Source organism: Loxodonta africana, chromosome 7, assembly GCF_030014295.1.
Source record: "Loxodonta africana isolate mLoxAfr1 chromosome 7, mLoxAfr1.hap2, whole genome shotgun sequence".
NCBI lineage: Eukaryota > Metazoa > Chordata > Mammalia > Proboscidea > Elephantidae > Loxodonta > Loxodonta africana.
The window spans coordinates 5,374,660-5,393,858 of NC_087348.1; the positions used below are offsets into that span (position 1 = coordinate 5,374,660).

The following is a 19,199-nucleotide window of genomic DNA, read 5'->3' on the forward strand; positions in this document are numbered from 1 at the left end:
AGTGTGATCCTCTGCACCTGGGTGACACCTGCTATACACAGAAGGGGCGCAGCACCCTCCCCGTGCTCGCAAGTGTTACCAAGGGCGGGCTAGAGCTCCTTATCTACCAGGCAGACCTCATAATGACAACGGGCTTCCTCCTACCAGGGCCACTCACAGCTCCTAAAACAGCCCCAGACCCTGTCAGACAGGTGTGAACCCTCAGAACAGCCTCTCAAGAATGATCTGTTTGTATGTGCCTCTCTGCAAATGCCCGGTGTCTTAGACTCCTAGTGCTGTCGTAACAGAAACACTACAGGTAGAGGGTTTTAAAGAACAGGCATTTATTTTCTCACAGTTCTGGAGGCTACAAGTCCAAATCAGGGCCTCAGCCATGTGGATTCCTTCCTGATCAAGTGCCCCACGTATTCCATTGGTTCCTTTGCTTGTAGACTGTCTTCACATGGCTTTTCTCTCCCCTGTTCGTATCTCTGTGTCTAATTTGCTCTTTTTTACAACTAGAAGAGATGAGATTTAGGACCCACCCTTCTCTGGTAGATGGCGCAGGACTGGGCAGTGTTTCATTCTGTTGTGCATAGGGTTGCTACGAGTTGGAACCGACTCAACGGTACCTAACAGCAACAACTACTCTGGTATGACCTCATTAACATCATAAGTGAAGAAACCTATTTCTGAACAGGATCACAACCACAGGTACTGAAACACAAACCCACTACCATCAAGTCGATTCCAACTCATAGTGACCCAATAGGACAGAGTAGAACTGCCCCACATGGTTTCCAAGGATTGGCTGGTGGATTTGAACTGCCAACCTTTTGGTTAGCAGCCAAGCTCCTAACCACTGTGCCTCCAGGGCTCCTTCACAGGAACAGGGGGTGAGAATTAAACCCCTATTTTTAGGAGGATACTATTTAATCCATAACACCTAGACTCTTGGATAACCAGTTCATGAACTCTGTCTCCTGGCGCTCCCATGTGTGTCAGAGTAGAACTGGGCTCCATAAGGTTTTCAATGGCTGATTTTTCTGAAGTAGATTGCTAGATCTTTCTTCCGAAGTGCCTCTGGGTGGACTCAAACCTCCAACCTTTTGGTTAGTAGGTGAGTGCACTGACAGCTTGTATCACCCAGGGAATTCTGTTATCAGGAGGGATCAGTCCCTGGAGAAGGACATCATGCTTGGTTAAAGTAGAGGGTCAGTGGAAAAAAGGAAGACCCTTGACGAGATGGATTGACACAGTGGCTGCAACAATGAGCTCAATCATAGCAATGATTGTGAGGATGGCGCAGGACTGGGCTGTGTTTCATTCCATTGTATATGGGGTCACTATGACTCAGAACTGACTCGACAGCACCTAACAACAAGAGATTCCAGATGCTTAGAAAAAGTGATAGAAAAGACTCTGTGGAGATTTTAAAAATGGCTGTGACTTCTCTGACTCTCCTCCTATTGAGAAGTAGGGACCTATGTCCCCTCCCCTTTAGTCTGAATGGACTTCTAATTGCTTTGACCAATAACAAGGCAGAAGTGACACTCTGACTTCTGAGGTTGGGTCATAAAATGTGGTGGAGCCTCTGTCTTGTTCACTGGACCACTCATGCTTGGAGCCCTGGACCACCATTGAAGAAATCCAACTGCCCGAGGTGGCCATATTGTGAGGAAGCCCAAGCCACCTGAAAAGGCTCCGTGCAGCTGCTCCAGTGACAGTCCTGGCTGAGTCTGTTTTTTTTTTTTCTTCTCCTGTGTACACAATTTGAAGTCACTTCATTGCTAACCACGGGTTTTTCAGCAATCTGATATACTCTAAGAATTTCTTGACTTTACGCATAATAAAAGGGACTACAAAGAACAGCTGGAAAGCTAGAAGACGCAGGAAGGAATGAAAATAACCCAGAGACGTATATCTTGCAGCCCAAACAATGAGAGCTGTATGCAGCTAGGCTCTCAGTTCAATCTATTTCCAGATCACTATCCTGACTGTGACAAGTGGCAGAGCTGCGCACAGACGTCAGAACCAAGACTCCCTTTTCTGGGAGTAATCCAGATTCCTGTAGAAAAGCTTCAAGGTCTACAGGAAAGAAATCTTCCCCCAGCTGGTCAGTGACACGAACAAAATTGCCGATCCATTCACCCCCTTGTAGATCAGCAGGGCAGGAAGTGACAGCCTTCCTGGTAAACCCACTGCTGGCCCCATAACTGAGCTCTTGACTAGGCAGAATTTGACAACTGGGTACTCCTCAGCAAGGCAGATCACACACCGATCCATGGCTTCTCTCCCTGGAATGCTGTTCTCATATATATAGATCACGATGAGGGTGCTTGTCCTTTATCAGCCATGTCTAAAAACCCTTCTCCACTGGGGATCTCAAAAACCTGCTTGAATTGGGGCCCCTGGTGAAGCTGCTGCCACATGGCTTCTATTCTCTGTTTCCAGTACAGCTACAGAAACTCTTCACCATCTTGGTCCTCGTTCATCATGGCCATCTCCTTCACTGATCTTCTCCTGGAGGTCCTTCTGTTTCTGTTGCTCCTCCTCTTCATCCAGATGGGACCTATAGGTCATTGATAGCTTCTTGATCAGCCTTTCCTTCTCCGGGTTCTGCTCTTCCTTTTGCTCTGTCTCCAATTGCTTGAAACAGCACCAGGCATTGATCACATCTTTTCAACCTGTATTAACTGAGATGCCTTCACCTGTCTGCTCAGCCTCTGCAGGCATTGAACTGCCGACCAGGGCACTCCTGCCTCTGTCCTTGTCCTCGTGGTCACTGTCCACATCCTCACTGCTGCTGTAGCGGTACTGCAGCTTCCTTCCCAGCAATTTATCATCCAGAGTAGCCATGGTGCCCCGCCTAGTATGATTGGGATCCCTTCATGCTGGCAGCTCCAGGCACTGGAAGGAAGGGGGTAGCTCTTGGTTAGAGGAGGAGAAGTAGGTCAGCAACCTTGAGCGCTAAGAGAATAGCCCATGAGTCTGTTTTTTGGAGTTACCCCAGCCCAGGCAGAGACATGTAAAGAAGCTTCCAGATGGTTCCAGTCCCGGCCATTTGAACCTTCCAAATTGAGGCTCCAGATACCATGGAACAGAGACAAACCATCCTGTTGTGGCTCTTCTAGGTTCCCTACAACAGAATCAGTTAGCCTAATAAAATGGCCATTGTTGCATGCCACTACGTTTGGGGATGGTTTGGTATGCAGCAATAGATAACGGGAGCAGGATTTGACAGAGAGGCAGGGAAGATGGCGGCTAAGCATATACCCAACTCTCTTTGCAGCCCACTCCCTCCTGGGAGCACAGGACAGCCAGGGTAGGCAGGCCAGCTGGGCATTTTGATTCCTTGTTGGTGGGAGGGGTGCAGGGACCAGCAATGGAGAGCAGGACTGGCTTCTTTTGAAGTCTTCAAGTAGATAGGTAGGTAGGTAGGTAGGTCGGTCGGTCAGTTGGTCGGTCGGTAGGTAGGTAGGTAGATAGATAGGTAGATAGATGATAGATAGATAGATAGATAGATAGATAGATAGATAGATAGATAGATAGATAGATAGATAGATAGATAGATAGATAGATAGATAGATAGGAAGACAGGCATCCAGGCAGGTAGGTACGTAGATAGATAGACAGGCAGATAATAGGTAAGAAGATAAATAGGTAGGTACATAGGTAGGTAGGTAGATATATAGGCGCGTAGATAGCTGCCATCAAGTCAGCCGACTTTTGGCGACCCTATGTACAACAGAATGAAACGTTGCCTGGTCCTGCATCATTGCTGGCGTGTTTGAGTCCACAGTCGTGGCTCTCGCGGCAATCCAGCTCACCAAGAGTCTCCCTCGCCCTCCTTGGCCTCCTGCTTCACCGCACATGATGTCCTCCTTCAGCGACTGATCCCTCTTGATGATGTGTCCAAAGCAAATGAGTCTTTTTTTCTTTTATTGAACTTTAGGTGAAGGTTTACAGAACAAACTAGTTTCTCATTAAACAGGTGGTACACATACTGTTTTATGACATTGGTTAACAACCCCACGACATGTCAAGACTCTCCCTTCTCAACCTTGGGTTACCTATTACCAACTTTCCTGTCACCTTCTGCCTTCTAGTCCTTGCCCCAGGGCTGGTGCACCCCTTTAGTCTTGTTTTGTTTTATGGGCCTGTCTAATCTTTGGCTGAAGGGTGAACCTAAGGAGTGACTTCATTACTGAGCTAAAAGGGTGTCTGGGGGCCATATTCTCAGGGTTTGTCCGGTCGCTGTCAGGCCAGCAAGTCTGGTCTTTCTTTTTGAGTTAGAATTTTGTTCTACCTTTTTCTCTAATCTCTGTCCAGGACCCTCTATTTGTGATCCCTGTCAGAGCTGTCAGTGGTGGTAGCCGGGCACCATCTACTTGTACTGGACTCAGTCTGGTGAAGACTCTGGTAGATGTGGTCCATTAGTCCTTTTGACTAATCTTTCCCTTGTATCTTCAGTTTTCTTCATTATTCCTTGTCCCCAAAGGGGCAAGACCAGTGGAGTATCCTAGATGGCCAGCTACAGGCTTTTAAGACCCCAGAAGCTACTCACCAAAGTACAATGTAGAACCTTTTCTTTATAAACAATATTATGCCAATTGAGCTAGATGGTCCCTGAGACCATGGTCCCCACAGCCCTCAGTCCCTCTGGGAGTTTGGATGTGTCTATGGAGCTTCCATGGCCTTGCCTTGTACAAGTTGTGCTGGCTTCCCCAGTATTGTGCACTGTCTTACCCTTCACCAGAGTTTCCACTTATCTATTGTCTATTTAGTGTTTTCCATCTCTACCCTTCCCCTTCCTCGTAACCTTCAGAGATTGTTTCTTTTCATGTGTAAACCTTTTCATGAATTTTTATAGTAGCGGTGTCATATAGTATTTGGAGTCAGACAATATTCTGCTGTGATCCGTAAGGTTTTTATTGGTTACTTTTCAGAAGTAGATCTCCAGGCCTTTCTTCCTAGTCTGTCTTAGTCTGGAAGCTCCACTGAAACCTGTCCACCACGAGTGACCCTGCTGGTATTTGAAATACCAGTGGCAGAGCTTCCAGCGCCACGGCGACACACAAGCCACTGCAGAAGGAAAAACTGACAGAGAAGGGTGGGGGGCTTTAAGTAGAGTCCAGGATTTCCCCAGCCTCTGAGGAGGCTGCACTATCAAAGGCCAGTGCAAACCCTCAAAGGGTGTCCCCAGGTGTCCTAAAAGTCCCGTCTGGCTCCTGAGAGGACTGAACGGCAAGATAAATTGTCCCAGGTCCCAAGAGCTGCGGAGGGCTGCCACTTGCACCTGGGGCCAAGAGCTAACAGAACTTCTCCCTGGAGTCACCCGCAGCCGTGTCCCAAAGTATATGGCCCACTCTTTGGGAAAGACTGAAGTAGAACCAAGGAATCAGCAGACATAAGGGACACGAACTCGAGTATAATACGTCAACCACTTGGTCTCACATCCTTTGGACATGTTATCAGGAAGGACCAGTCCCTGGAGAAGGACACCATGCTTGGTCAAGCAGAGGGTCAGCGAGAAAGAGGAAGACCCTCAACGAGATGGACTGACACAGTGGCTGCAACAGTGGGCTCAGACGTAACAACGATTGTGACAATGGTGCAGGACTGGGCAGCGTTTTGTTCTGTCGTGCCTGGGGTCTCTACGAGGTGGGACCAATTCATGGGCACCTAGCAACAATGCATCAATAAGAGAGACCCCTGTGCCCTAAAGAAAGAGGTTATACCTATGTTCCTCACTTCTGCGAAACAGGGAACAGTCTCATATGAGTCAGGTATCGGACCACAGGGAAAGCTTGTTAAGTCACTGCAAGAAAATTACAATATAAGGAGGCAATACATAAACAACAATGATAAGGTCATGATTTTTTTAATTCCTCCAGTTACAAAACTGGTTGCTGTTGAGTCGACCCGGACTCGTGGGGGCCTGTATGTGTCAGAGTAGAACTGTGCTCTGGAGGGTTTTCAATGGCTGGTTTCTCAGAAGCAGATCACCAGGCCTTTCTTCCGAGGCACCTCTGGGTGGACTCAAAGCTCCCAACCTTTCAGTAAGCAAACCAACTGTGTTAACCATTTGCATCACCCAGGGACTCCAATATCTTTAGTAACTCCTAAACCAAAGAGGAAATAAAAACTAATATTCTAGATTATCCAGAAAGCTAGAGAGAGAATATCTCACAATAAAACTTATGCATATAGCAAAAGCCATACTTAGAGAAAATTGTATGGCCTTAGATGTTTTTCTTGTTATAACGTACTGAAAATAAAACCAATTCAATATTCAATCAAGTAAGTAGAGAAAGAAAAAGAAAATAAACTAAAACAAAGTGGGAGAGGGGTTTAATAGCTTTGAAATCTGACATGACTTAACTGGAAAATAAAAAATAACAGAAAGCATGAAAAAATTAGAAGTTGGTTTATTGAAACGACCAATAAAATGGGTAAAACAACTCCTGGCAATCCCAATTAAGATAAAATGAGCAAGAGAACAAAAATCACCTGTCTAGGAATGAGAAAGAGGGAGTAGCCCCAGATAAAGAAGGAAGTTTAGAGAAGCTTCCTTTCTGTGCTCAGTGGAAACACCTCTGTGTTCGAGAGGTGAGGGAAACAGCTATCCTGGGAGTTACTGACCCAGCCCTTTCCCTGTGCCCCTCAGACCACCATCATCTCCACCCCGCAGATGAGGGGAAGCCACCTGACAAGATCACACGTCACGTACCTGGCAGAGCAGGGTTGGAACCCAGATCTTGATGGTTCTAAAGCTCTTGGCTGTCACCGCAGTTACATACTGGATTGTGTCCCCCAAAATATGGTGTTGTAAATCCTCACCTCTATCTGTGGTAAAGGAGCCCTGTGGTGCAGTGGCTAAAGCACTCAGTTGCTAACTGAAAGGTTGCCAGTTCGAACCCACTAGCTGCTCTATGGGAGAAAGATGTGGCAGTTTGCATCCATAGAGATTTATATTCTTAGAAACCCTATGGGGTGTCTATGAGTTGGAATCAGCTCCACGGCAGCGGGTTTGGTTTTTATGCCTGTGGGGAAGGAGCCCTGGTGGCACAGTGAATAAAGCACTCGGCTACGAATCAAACGTTTAGCGGTTAAAACTCACCAGCAGCTCCTCAGGACAAAGATGTGGCAGCCGACTTCCATATAGGCGACAGCCTTGGAAACCCCTTGGGGCAGTTCTACTCTGTCCTCTAGGGTCGCTAGGAGTCAGAATCGACATGCTGGCAGAGGGCGATATGGGTATACTGCTGTTATAACCCCATTTGGGAGCTTGGTGGCACCGTGGTTAAGAGCTCAGCTGCTAACCAAAAGGTCGGCAGTTTGAATCCACCAGGCGCTCCTTGGAAACCCTATGGGGCAGTTCTACTCTGTTCTGTAGGGTCGCTGTGAGTTGGAATCCACTAGAGTGGGAATTGACTGGATGGCAACAGATTTGTTTTTAATCCCACTTGGGAATGGGCTTTCTTTGTTATGTTAATGTACAGTATTCAGGTTGGGTGTGTGGAGTCAATCTCTTTTGAGATATAAAAGCAGCAGATTAAACAGGCAGAGGTTGGGGAAAATAGACGCCACACAGCGTGAAGCACACGAAGGAACCAGGAACAGAAGCTGGAGAGACTAGGACCTTCCCCAGAGCCAGCAGGGAGAGAGAGATAGAGAGCCTTCCCCTAGAATTAGTGCTCTGATTTTGGATTTCTGGCCTCCTAACCCGTGAGAAAATAAACTTGTTTATTAAAGCCATCCACTTGTGGTATTTCTGTTATAGCAGCACTAGATAACTAAGACAACCACTAAGCTGGTTTTCAACCTGGACAGTCTTTGACCCACTGCGAACACACCTGGAGGTCCCAGGGTGAGAAACGCCGTGTACACACCATGTACACTACTACACTGAAGCCAGGACCCCCAGGTCAGGACACAGGGACTGCCCAGGCACCTGTGCAGGCTCCGGGGTCTGGCCTGGGGCGCCAACTGTCCCCGGGCTGCGTGGCCGGTCTCTCTCTTTGCTGGGGCTTGCCCCTCAAACACACTGGACTTGAGCCCCTGCTCTTCCCAGCTCCGTGTCACCAGCCTGGAAAGTTGTGGACTTGGAATGAGGGGCAAACAGTGCTGCAGAAACCCCAGAACCTGCCAGGCCCCTCACCCTTTGAAACCAGCTCTGGGCCGGGCCTGATTTGTACTTCAGAGCTGATGGGATTAGCAACGTTTGTCGACAGAATATGTTAATGAACTCAAACAGCCCCCGGTTACCTTCCTGGGGGGCTGGGGCCACTGTCCCCAGGGTCTGGCTGGGCCCTGGTGGGCTCGGGCCAAACATGGACAGGTCTGGGGCTCTAGCTGATCTTTGGGAGAGGCCCTAGAGACCTCGTGTAGTGGGCCCTGTGGTCTTCCCATTTCACAGATGAATAAAGTGAGGCTAAAGGCTTAAGCCCTTACCTCGCCACTTGCTCAAATTTATCCTGCAAGTAGGGAGCCCACACTTGATCCCCAAATCTCTTTAACCCTAAGCTTTCCATAACCTCTTCTTTCCAACAAGAGGCTCAGGAGATTGTCCGGGCTGGGAAGATGTGGAAGTTCAGAGGTGTTTGGACCTTCTCCCCACTCACCAAGCCCTGGAGGCATTGAGGGGTGGATGGCTGGCCTGTGGGTGGAAGAGGCAGAGGCTGGCCTGGTTGACCCCTCTCCAATGAGAGGCCCCAGGCAGACAGAGGGGCAAGGCCAGGTGTGGACAGTATGTGCGATTAAGCAAAGATGCAATCCTGAGAAAGGCTCTTGCTGCCCCAGACCTCACAGGCAGGCCCCTCCACCTCCAAAAGCCACTCTCCCTGACCCCAGGCTCTAGCAGGGCTTCCCCTGCCCCTACGGGTCACTGGACCATCGTGTTCGGGCTCTGAGCCCCGCAAGCACAGGGCCACGCCAGCCTCCTTTGTCTTTTCCACCCTGGCAGCTAGAACGGCGCAAGCCAGCAGGCACTGGATAACTGTTTGCTGAGTGAATGCATGAGCACAGAGAGGCACAGTTCCAAGTCTGCGGTTCACCCAGAACCCTGAAGATCTTCTCCCAGTGGCCCTAATCTGGGAGGTGGCTCCAAACTCTGCGTTCCCTCCTGTGGACGTGAAGGTTCCGGTTCCGGGCAGGCTTCAGGACCTAGGGCGGAGGGATCGCTGCTGGCTCCCCCCAGGGGGCCTGGGACCCAGCCCTGCCCAGGCCTCCAAACCCTAGTTGGCTCATTCTAGCTGGGCTGGAGCTGGGCAGACCCCCTCGGAGGGCCCACCCGCCTTCACACCTCCTGCGGGGGCAGCCTGGCTGTTGGCCCGGGTCTGTGGTGGCCCACTCAGGGCCTTTTGGCGAGAAATGTGCATTTTGATGGGCAAGATGGCCTCAGGAAGTCTCAACCTATTCATGTGCAAACAACGGCTCCCCAGTGGCCAGGCTGGGCAAACTGGATCAGAAGGAGGCACAGAGGGCCCGAGGGCGGGCCAGCTCAGGGGCCAAACGCCACGGCCAGGAAGACACAGGGCTGAGAAGGTGTGAGGTGGGCTGGGGGACCTGGGCAAGACCCTCACCGGTGGAAGTTTCACCCAGCTGGGTGCAGGGTGAGGCTGCTGGGTCCCCTTCCTCCCCGCCGGCGGCTCTCTCGGCCACACTGGGCCTCAGTCTCCAGGGTCCAGCTTGGAAAGCCACGGGTTTGTCTAAAGACAGCAGGAGTCAAGACCCTGGGTTTCAGCTCTCCCTCAGCTGCTGATGTCCTGTGGGACATGGAGCAAGTCAGCCCACCTCTGCGGGCCTCATTTTCCCCATCTGTAAAATGAGTCTCGGTCACTTCTGTGATCCGTTTCTGGTGCTGAAAAGCTTAGGATGCCAGGACTGGACCTCTGATGCAGCACAGGTCCTTGCCCTGACCCCTTGAACACTCTCAGTGATGGGGTGCTCACACTGGACACCAAGTGGGGGGATTCGTGTGGCAGAACCCACCTTGGGGCCCCTGGAAGGCTCTTCCCAGCTAGGGCAGCCAGAGAAAACCCAGGATGCCAGGAGATATTTGAATGTCAGATAAACAACTAATTGTTTTTTAGTGTAAGTATACTCCAAAGATTGCAAGGGACATAAACCAAAAAAACCAAACCCAGGGCCATCGAGTCGATTCCGACTCATAGCAACCCTATAGGACAGGGTAGAACTGCCCCACAGAGTTTCCACAGAGCACCTGGTGGATTCGAACTGCCAACCCTTTGGTTAGCAGCCGTAGCACTTAACCACTACGTCACCAGGGTTTCCGCAAGGGACATACTTAAGCTAAAAAAAAGCATTCCTTGTTTATTTGACATATCAAATTTCACCGGGCACCCCGTTTTTACCTGCTAAGTCTGGTGTCTGAGTCACCTAGTGCTGCTGTAACAGAAACGCCGCAGGTGGGTGGCTTTAAGAACAGGAAGTTATGTTCTCACAGCTTGGGAGGCTGGAAGTTCACTCCAGGGGAGCAGCTCTAGGGGAAGGTTCTCTCTGCTGGCTGGGGGGGGTGGGATCATTGTCCTTTTCACCTTCTGCAGCCCCCACATTGCTTGGTTCCTTGGCGATATTCACGTGGCCTCTATCTTTCCCCCTGTTTGTGCTTGTTCGTGTGTCTGTTGTTGTTGTTGTTAGGTGCCATCCAGTTGGTCCCAACTCCTGTGACCCTACGTACAACGGAACGAAACACTGTCTGGTCCTGCGCCATCCTTACAGTCGTTGTTATGCTTGAGCCCATTATTGCAGCCACCGTGTCGATCCATCAGTCTTCCTCTTTTTCGCTGGCCCTCTACTTTACCAAGCGTGATGTCCTTCTCCAGGGACTGATCCCTCCTGATAACATGTCCAAAGTATGTGAGACGAAGTCTCACCACCCTCCCTTCTAAGGAGCGTTCTGGCTGTGCTTCTTCCAAGGCAGATGTGTTCGTTCTCCTGGCAGTCCGTGGTATATTCAACATTCTTCGCCAACACCACAACTCAAAGGCATCAATTCTTCTTCGGTCTTCCTCATTCGTTGTCCAGCTCTCGCGTGCATATGAGGCGATTGAAGACATCATGGCTTGAGTCAGACGCACCTTTGTCCTTAAAGTGACATCTTTGCTTTTCAACACTTTTCAGAGACGTTTTACAGCAGATTTGCCCAGTGTAATGCATCGTTTGATTCCTTGACTGCTGCTTGCATGGGCATTGAGTGTGGATCCAAGTAAAATGAAACCCTTGACCACTTCAGTCTTTTCTCTGTCTATCATGTCTTCTTGTCTAGTCGTGAGGACTTTTGTTTCCTTCATGTTGAGGTGTCATCCATACTGAAGGCTGTTTCTAATCTGCTGTTTTTATAACTCAGAAGTGATTCGGCTGAGGGCCTACCCTGCACTGATATGATCTCATTAACTTAGCAGAGAAAACTCTGAGCCCCAATGAAATTCTATCCACAGGTGTAGGGTTAGGATTCCAGCATGTTTCTTTTTCAACATACAACTCAGTCCATAACATCTGGAAACCCTAATTCCCTGCTGTATTTTCCCAAGCCTCAGGGACGGCTCCACACCCCGTCCCCCAAGGCAGACCTCGTGAAGGGCCTGTGACCCTGAAGACCAGGGCAAGGAGGTCCTACTTCTGCGTGGGCCTGACTGTGGGGCTGTGCACAGCCCCATCCTTCTCACGGTCCCATGGGGGAAGTATACGTTCCCCAGGGGGTTGTGGGACCGTATCATGAGATTGTCAGTGCCCTGGGGGCTGTGGACACAGCTGGCGGGGGGTGGGCAGGGCAGCGCCTAGGGTTGGTGTCTTCCTGGCCCCCCACTGCCCAGTTTCAGGAGACCCTCGCTCCCAACCTCTGCTAACTCTTGCTCCTCTGCCCTCTGGTCAGCTGGAGTCTCCTTCTCTCTGGCCAACCATTCCCCCACCTTTGCCCTGTGAGGTCAGCCTGCCCTGGGGTTTTGGGGACCCAACTCTACCCCCGAACCCTCCTTTATCCCTGGGACCCTCAGGTTTAGGGTTCCCAGCAAACTGCCCCTAAGTCAAGCCTGGACATTTAACCCATTAAGAACCTCCAGCCCTCAAGGCAAAGGAGCCCTGGTGGCACAGTTGTTAAGCACTCGGCTGCTAACCAGAAGGTCAGCAGTTTGAACCTACCAGCTGCTCTGCAGGAGAAAGATGTGGCAGCCTGCTTCCATAAAGATTTTAAAAAACACAAAAAACTAAACCTGTTGCCGTCGACTTGACTCCAACTCACAGTGACGCTGTAAGACAGAGGAGAGCTGCCCCATGGTGTTTCCAAGGAGCGGCTCGTGGAGTTGAACGGCCGACTTTTTGGTTAGCAGCCTGAGTGAGAAACCCTATGGGACGGTTCTACTCTGTCCTATAGGGCTGCCATGAGTTGGAATCGACTCGATGGCACACAACAAGTCCTCAAGGCAATCTCTCAGCTCTTGGCACCGAGGGTCCCTCCCATGGGGCGTCAGGATGGAGCCACCCCTCCTTGCTGCCTGCTGCGGGCCGGGCCCTGCCCTTGTGAAGAGAACAACAGTGCTGCCCTGCAGAGCTTACGCTCTGGCTGGGGGAGGCAGGCCTGGTCAAAACCCATGAGACGCTGACCCAGGCCCTCAGAAGGGGGCAAGCCGGGAAGGGTCCTGGGAAGGCTGGGGGAGGAGGGCCCCAGTTTTAATTCGAGAGCCTTGCTGAGAAAGAAGGCAGCCTGTGAGCATTACCTGTGGGCTGGGGGGAGCCAGCAGGTGCATTCATGGTGAGCTAGGTGTCGTCAGAGCAGGTGCAAAAGCCCAGGGGCAGGAATGGAAGAATGAGGAGGTCAGAGTGGCTGGAGGAGGGGACAGAGGAAAGGAGGGGATGAGGGTGGGCCAGGGGGCCAAGGGGAGGGTGGGGGGCCTTGGGAGCCACGGCCGACTTGGGCTTGTACTTGGGCTGCAGCCTGAGGCTTTGGACAGTTTTGAGCAGAGCAGGGGCTTGGTGTGATTCACATGGTAAGAGGGCCACTGTGCTTGTGGGCTGAGACCAGGCCATGGGAGAAGAAGCAGAGGCCAGCCCAGGCTTTCAGGCCTGGGTCTGGGAAAAGGGCCGAGCTGGGAGGCTGCAGACAGTGGCTTGGGGGGGCAGCTCTTTGCAAGCATCACGGCGCTGACCAGCTCAGCAGCCAGCTGGGCTGCCTCCCCATCCTTGACTTCCATGACCACTGACCGTCAGCTCTGAGTCGCATTTGTTTTCCTATTTCTCAATGAATGATTTATTTCCTGGTTTATCAAATGCACCCACCACCCTTGCTCATGAGCTCACAGACCCTAAAGAAAGAGCGCCAGGAATTTCCCAGCAGGACCTAGGCCAACCTCACCCTCTCCCCACCCTAGGCATCTCTGCTGGCCCCTTCACCCCTGCCTGGCCCCACTGCTCCGTGGGAGCAGATTACAGGAAGCAGGTCACAGGCTCCGGGACCCATCCTTGGCTCGGGAAGGGGCAGTGAACATCAGAGCTGGGTTGTTCACTCATGTGCCCTTCCGGAGGCCGCAGAGGGATGAGGCCCAACAAGAAGAGCGAGGAAGCAGCTTGCAGAAGCCGGCGCCCCTCCCCAGGTGGGTTGGCCCCGCTCCCCTGCATTGCGCACTCTCGGACAAAACACTTTTCCTCTCTTCTGACCGCCGTCCAGCTGCAAAACAGTACTTAGGAGGCTCGGGGTGCTGGGGTCCTTAATTAAGCCGTGCTTGCCAAGTCCTCCCAGGGCTGCAGATGAAAGCACCGATTGAAGTACAAAGTGCTGTCTCCCAGTCCCTCGCTCGTCCCAAGCAGGAGTCGGAAACCATGAAAGAAGAGGAAGGGGAGGTCAAGGTCTCTGGGCCCCCAGTGCTGCTGGTCCTGTTTGAGGCTGGGCCCCGGTAGCCAACAGGGCCAGGCGGGGGCAGGGTCCCCTCATTGTCCCTCAGTGTCCCCGTGTTGACCTAGGTGACACCCCGACGGGTGGTTCTGCGCGGAGACACAGCATTTTAGCATCTTTTTCTGCAGCCATATGGGCAGAGCCTACCTTAGAGAGATGTTCGGGGCTCCATCACATGGCTGGACCAAGCCAGCCCACCTGGCCCTCGCCGTCCTCACTTCTGGCCACCTCTGTGCCCCTGTCTGCCCTTTCCCTGTCCAGTGCCCCTTTCCCCCCTTTGCCTTGTCCTGCTCGTCCTTCAAGGCCCTCCCCTGGTGCCTCCCTGCCTACTGCACTCATGGTGATCTCCAGCCTCTGTGGTCATGGTTATCTCCAGCCTCTGTGGTCATGGTTCTTGGGTGCACAGGCCCCCTGCCTGGGCATGTGAAAGCTGGCATTCCTCAGCCCTGGTGTCCTCAGAAGCCGTATCCAGGTAGACCCCCAACTCCTGGCTTGCCCGCACCCTTCCAGGGCTGAGACCCTGATCTTCTGGAAGCATCTTTTTACCCATGAACAACTCCATTTCCACCGGCTGGAATATTCCAAACTCCTCTTCATCATCTCTGTGCACCAGCTCCCCACCCAGGCTCTCCACAGGAAGCCCGGGATGAGATGACACATGGTGCCTCCCAGCGGCAGTCAGCTCTGACCCCCGTTAACCACACCTGGAGGTCCGGGACCCTTCCTTCCTTTGCTTCCCCATGGCCCCAAGCCCTTCCCTGACCTCCACGTCAGCAATCTGCAAAAGGCAGCAGCTCTGGGTCTGGCCAGAGCTTGCCCGGGAGGGTCTTTGCTACCTAGGGTCCCTCCGACAACCTGGTCCCCCGGCTGGGGCCTGACAAGGTCCACCTCACCTTCCTCATCCAGTCCTGGGGCCTGTGCCGCTGGCCGGAGTCCTGACCAGTTATGTTCTCCCCCCAGCAACTCCGAAAGCCTAACCCCAGAGTGGGAACCAAAGGCCCACGGTCCCCTGGGGAGTGGCAGACAGATTGTCACCTCAAGGCACCTGTCTCCCCAAGAGGGCCCAGCGAGACGGCAGAACCCCCACCAGGTGTAAATGAGAAGGGTCTTCCTGGATAGTGACTCAGCAGTGTGCACAAAACAAGAAAAGCTCGTCCCCTGACCCAACAGCTCAGCCCCAGCCACGGAGCCTAGGAGATTAGCACAGACATGCACAGAACGGTTACACTCCTGCCGGTGGGACCCTAAAATGGCCCAGTCACTGTGGAAAACAGCATGGCAGGTCCTCAAAAAGTTAAACATAGAGTTAGTGCAGCTTGGACCTCTTCCTTCAGTACCATCGGTTCCCGATTGTATGCTACCTCTTGAAATGGTGGAACATCGACTAATTCTTTTTGGTATAATGACTCTGTGTATTCCTTCCATCTTCTTTCGATGATTCCTGCATCGTTTAATATTTTCCCCATAAAATCCTTCGCTGTTGCAACACGAGGCTTGAATTTTTTCTTCAGTTCTTTCAGCTTGAGAAACCCCGAGTGTTTTCTTCCCTTTTGGTTTTCCATCTCCAGCTCTTTGCACATGTCATTATAATACTTTACTTTGTCTTCTCAAGACACCCTTTTTGAAATCTTCTGTTCAGTTCTTTTACGTCATCAGTTCTTCCTTTTCCTTTAGCTGCTCAGCGTTCGTGAGCAAGTTTCAGAGTCTCCTCTGACATCCATCTTGGTCTTTTCTTTCTTTCCTCTCTTTTCAATGACCTCTTGCTTTCTTCACGGATGATGTCCTTGATGTCATTCCACAACTCATCAGGTCTTCCGTCATTAGCATTCAACATGTCAAATCTGTTCTTGAGATGGTCTCTAAATTCAGGTGGGATATACTCAAGGTCATATTTTGGCTCTCGTGGACTTGCTCTGATTTTCTTCAGTTTCAGCTTGAACTTGCATATGAGCAATTGATGGTCTCTTCCACAGTGTGCCCCTGGCCTTGTTCTGACTGATGATATTGAGCTTTCCATCATCTCTTTCCACAGATGTAGTCAATTTGATTTCTGTGTCTTCCATCTGGCGAGGTCCATGTGTATAAAAAAAAAAAAAAAGTGTATAGTCGCCGTTTATGTTGGTGAAAGAAGGTATTTGCAATGAAGAAGTCGCTGTTCTTGCAAAATTCTATCATTCGATCTCCGGCATTGTTTCTATCATCAAGGCCATACTTCCGACTACTAACTCTTCTTTGTTTCCAACTTTTGCATTCCAATCACCACTAATTATCAATGCATCCTGGTTGCATGTTTCATCAATTTCAGACTGCAGAAGCTGATAAAAACCTTCAGTTTCTTCATCTTTGGCCTTAGTGGTTGGTGCGTAAATTTGAATAATAGTCATGTTAACTGGTTTTCCTTGTAGGGGCGTGGATATTATCCTGTCACTGACAGCTTACAACAACAGAATCGGCAGAAGTATAGAGACATAGGTTTATTAGCGGTCACCAGGAGCGGCGGGGGCGGGGGGGGGCAAAAAGGAGAGGCTGCAATGAGCGCGGGTTTCTCTTTGGGGCAATGGAAGTGCTGTAGAGCTAGGTAATGGTGATGGTCGTACAGCATCATGACTGTAGTAAATGCCACGGAGCTGTACACTTTATAATGGTCGAATGGTAAATTCTATGTTATGCGTATTTCACCACAATAAAACAGATTGTTACACCCCAAAAAGGAAACAGCCCCATCTAAAGGGGACTGGTCAAATAGTACTAGAGTTTATGTTGTTATTAGGTGCCGCCGAGTCATCTCCAACTCATAGTGACCCCATGTATATTGTCGTTAGGTGCCATTGAGTCATAGAGACCCCATGTACAACAGAATGAAACACTGCCTGGTCCCCCGCCATTCTCATAATCATTGCTATGCTTGAGCTCATCGTTGCAGCCACTGTGTCAGTCCGTCTTGTTGACGGTCTTCCTCTTTTCCACTACCCTCTACCTTATCAAGCATGATGTCCTTCTCCAGGGACTGTTCCCTCCTGATACCATGTCCAAAGTACTTGAGATGAAGTCTCACCATCCTTGCTTCTAAGGAGCATTCTGGCTGTACTTCTTCCAAGACAGATTTGTGCTTTCTTCTGGCAGTCCAAGATATCTTCAATATTCTTTGCCAACACCGTAATTCAAAGGCACCAATTCTTCTTCAGTCTTCCTTATTCACTGTTCCGCTTTCACATGCAAATGAGCTGATTGAAAACACCATGGCTTGTGTCAGGTACCCTTTAGCCCTCAATATGACAGACATCTTTGCTTTTCAACATTTTAAAGAGGTCTCTTGCAGCAGATTTTCCCAATGCAATATGTTATTTGACTTCTTGACTGCCGCTTTCATGAGCATTGATTGTGGATCTAAGTAAAATGAAATCCTTGACTAGAATTTACACTCTAACATTAAAAATGATGAAGAAAGTTATTCATTGATACAGAAAGATGTTCTCAAGATAAGTGGAAAAAAAAAACCCGGTTAGCATCAGTTTTAATAGGTTGATATTTGGAAAATATCAATATATGTAGGTGTGAATAGAGAAGGTGCTAGAAGAGCAGCCAGCCCTACGCTCACATTGATGACCCCCTGGGGATGGGGTTGTAGAGATTCTGTGAGCGTCCATACATCTCTTCTCAGTTATTTCTAAATTTTCCACAGCAAACTTTTGTAACTAGAAAAAGTTTCTTAGCAGGAAAAAGAAGTGAGAAGTCTCAAGACTTTTCTAAAAGTCCTTCCATTCCATCCTGGGACACGGAGGTGTAGGGTGAGGGTCACCACCTGCCAGCTTCTCTCCAGGGTCTGGCACTGGCAGCGTGAGAGGACCGGGTGGTCAGAAGGCCCCAGGGCCTGCCCATTACCCAGCTACCGACTCTCCCTGAGAAAGGGGACCCTGAAGCTGAGACGGGAGTGGGCAGGTATTCCAGACTCAGGGAAGACCTGCAATTTGTTGATTGACTGATTCATTCATTCATTGGTTTGTTCATTCCTTCATTCATGCTTCTGTGGGTCCTGACCCTGCTGAGTGCCTGCTCAGGCCCCAAGTGAAGTCTGGGAATTCCAGGAGAGTGGCTGAGGCAGGAAGGTGCAGAAAGGGAAGGGAAAGCCCTGGGAGCAGCATCAGCCCTTTGTACCAACCCTCCCCACAGCCCCAAGCTGTCCAGCCTATCTCTTCCTGCCAAGTCCAGAGGGGATGCTGGCTGCATCACCAGCCAGGGGAGCTGGGGCTTCCTCCAGGGAGGGGTTGGGTCTTCTCCAAACCAGCCTCCTCCTTTCCCCCAAACTGCTTGGAGAAATACCTTGCTGGCACCTTTCCCCTGCAGCCGGCTTGATTCCCATCTGGTAAACTGACATTTGTGGGGGCCCTACTCTGTGCTCAGCCCTGGGCTGGGGGCTGGGCTTCTGACAAGAGTCAGACTTGGGCTCTGCTCAGAGGTCTCGAACTGATGGTGCTTTCTGGAGCAGCCACCTGGGAAACTAGTTGCTCACAGGTAAAACACTTAAATCTAAATCATCCTCCTGTCGGAAACCTCCAGTGGCCACCTGTCCCACAGGATAAAATCCACGTGCCTGCAGGACAGGCCCTGGCAAGGCCCCCAACCCCCAGTCTCGCCACTTCCCTTTGCTGGCTGCTCTCCGGCCACATTGCCCTTCCAGGCTCTTTCTCCAGTGCTCCAAGCTCTTTCTACCCCAGGGCCTTTGTACTTGCTGTCCCCTCCGCCAGACACCCCTCCCAGACTCTGCAGGGCTGGCTGCCCTCCTCATCAAGCTCTCAGCTCAGGTGTTGTTTCCCAGACCTGCACAGCTGAAGCGACGCCCTCCAACACTACCACAGTCGTTCTCGGTTTGGTTTCCTTTGCAGCATTGATTCCTACCCAAAGTTATGCCGTGTGTCTGTCCCTTGGTTGACTATTGATTTATCTCCTGGACGCTGAGCCCCTGGGAGCAGGAACCAAGTCTCTTTTGCGGCGTCTGTGTCCCATTACCGGGTGCTGTGCCTGGCACATTGTTGTTGTTGGGTGCCATTGAGTTGACTGTGACTCATAGCAACTCCATGTGACAGAGCAGAGCTGTCTCATAGGGAGCAGGTCACCCCGTCTTTCTCCCTTGAAGCTGCCGGGTAGGTTCGAACCACCAGCCTTTCAGTTAGCAGCCAAGTGTTTAACTCTTGCACAACAAGAGCTGCTTGCCTGGTACACAGCAGGTACCTGATAAGTATTTCTGAATGCATGGGTGATTAGAAAAATAGGGGCACGGCTGATCCCCAAAATACTGCCCGGACCCCTC

At 50.9% G+C, this 19,199-nt stretch overlaps 1 pseudogene; it reads right to left on the reverse strand.

Moving 5' to 3' along the window:
* Positions 1-1,843: 1,843 nt before the first annotated feature.
* LOC100669138 (phosducin-like protein) lies at positions 1,844-2,838 on the reverse strand (annotated as a pseudogene).
* Positions 2,839-19,199: the final 16,361 nt, after the last annotated feature.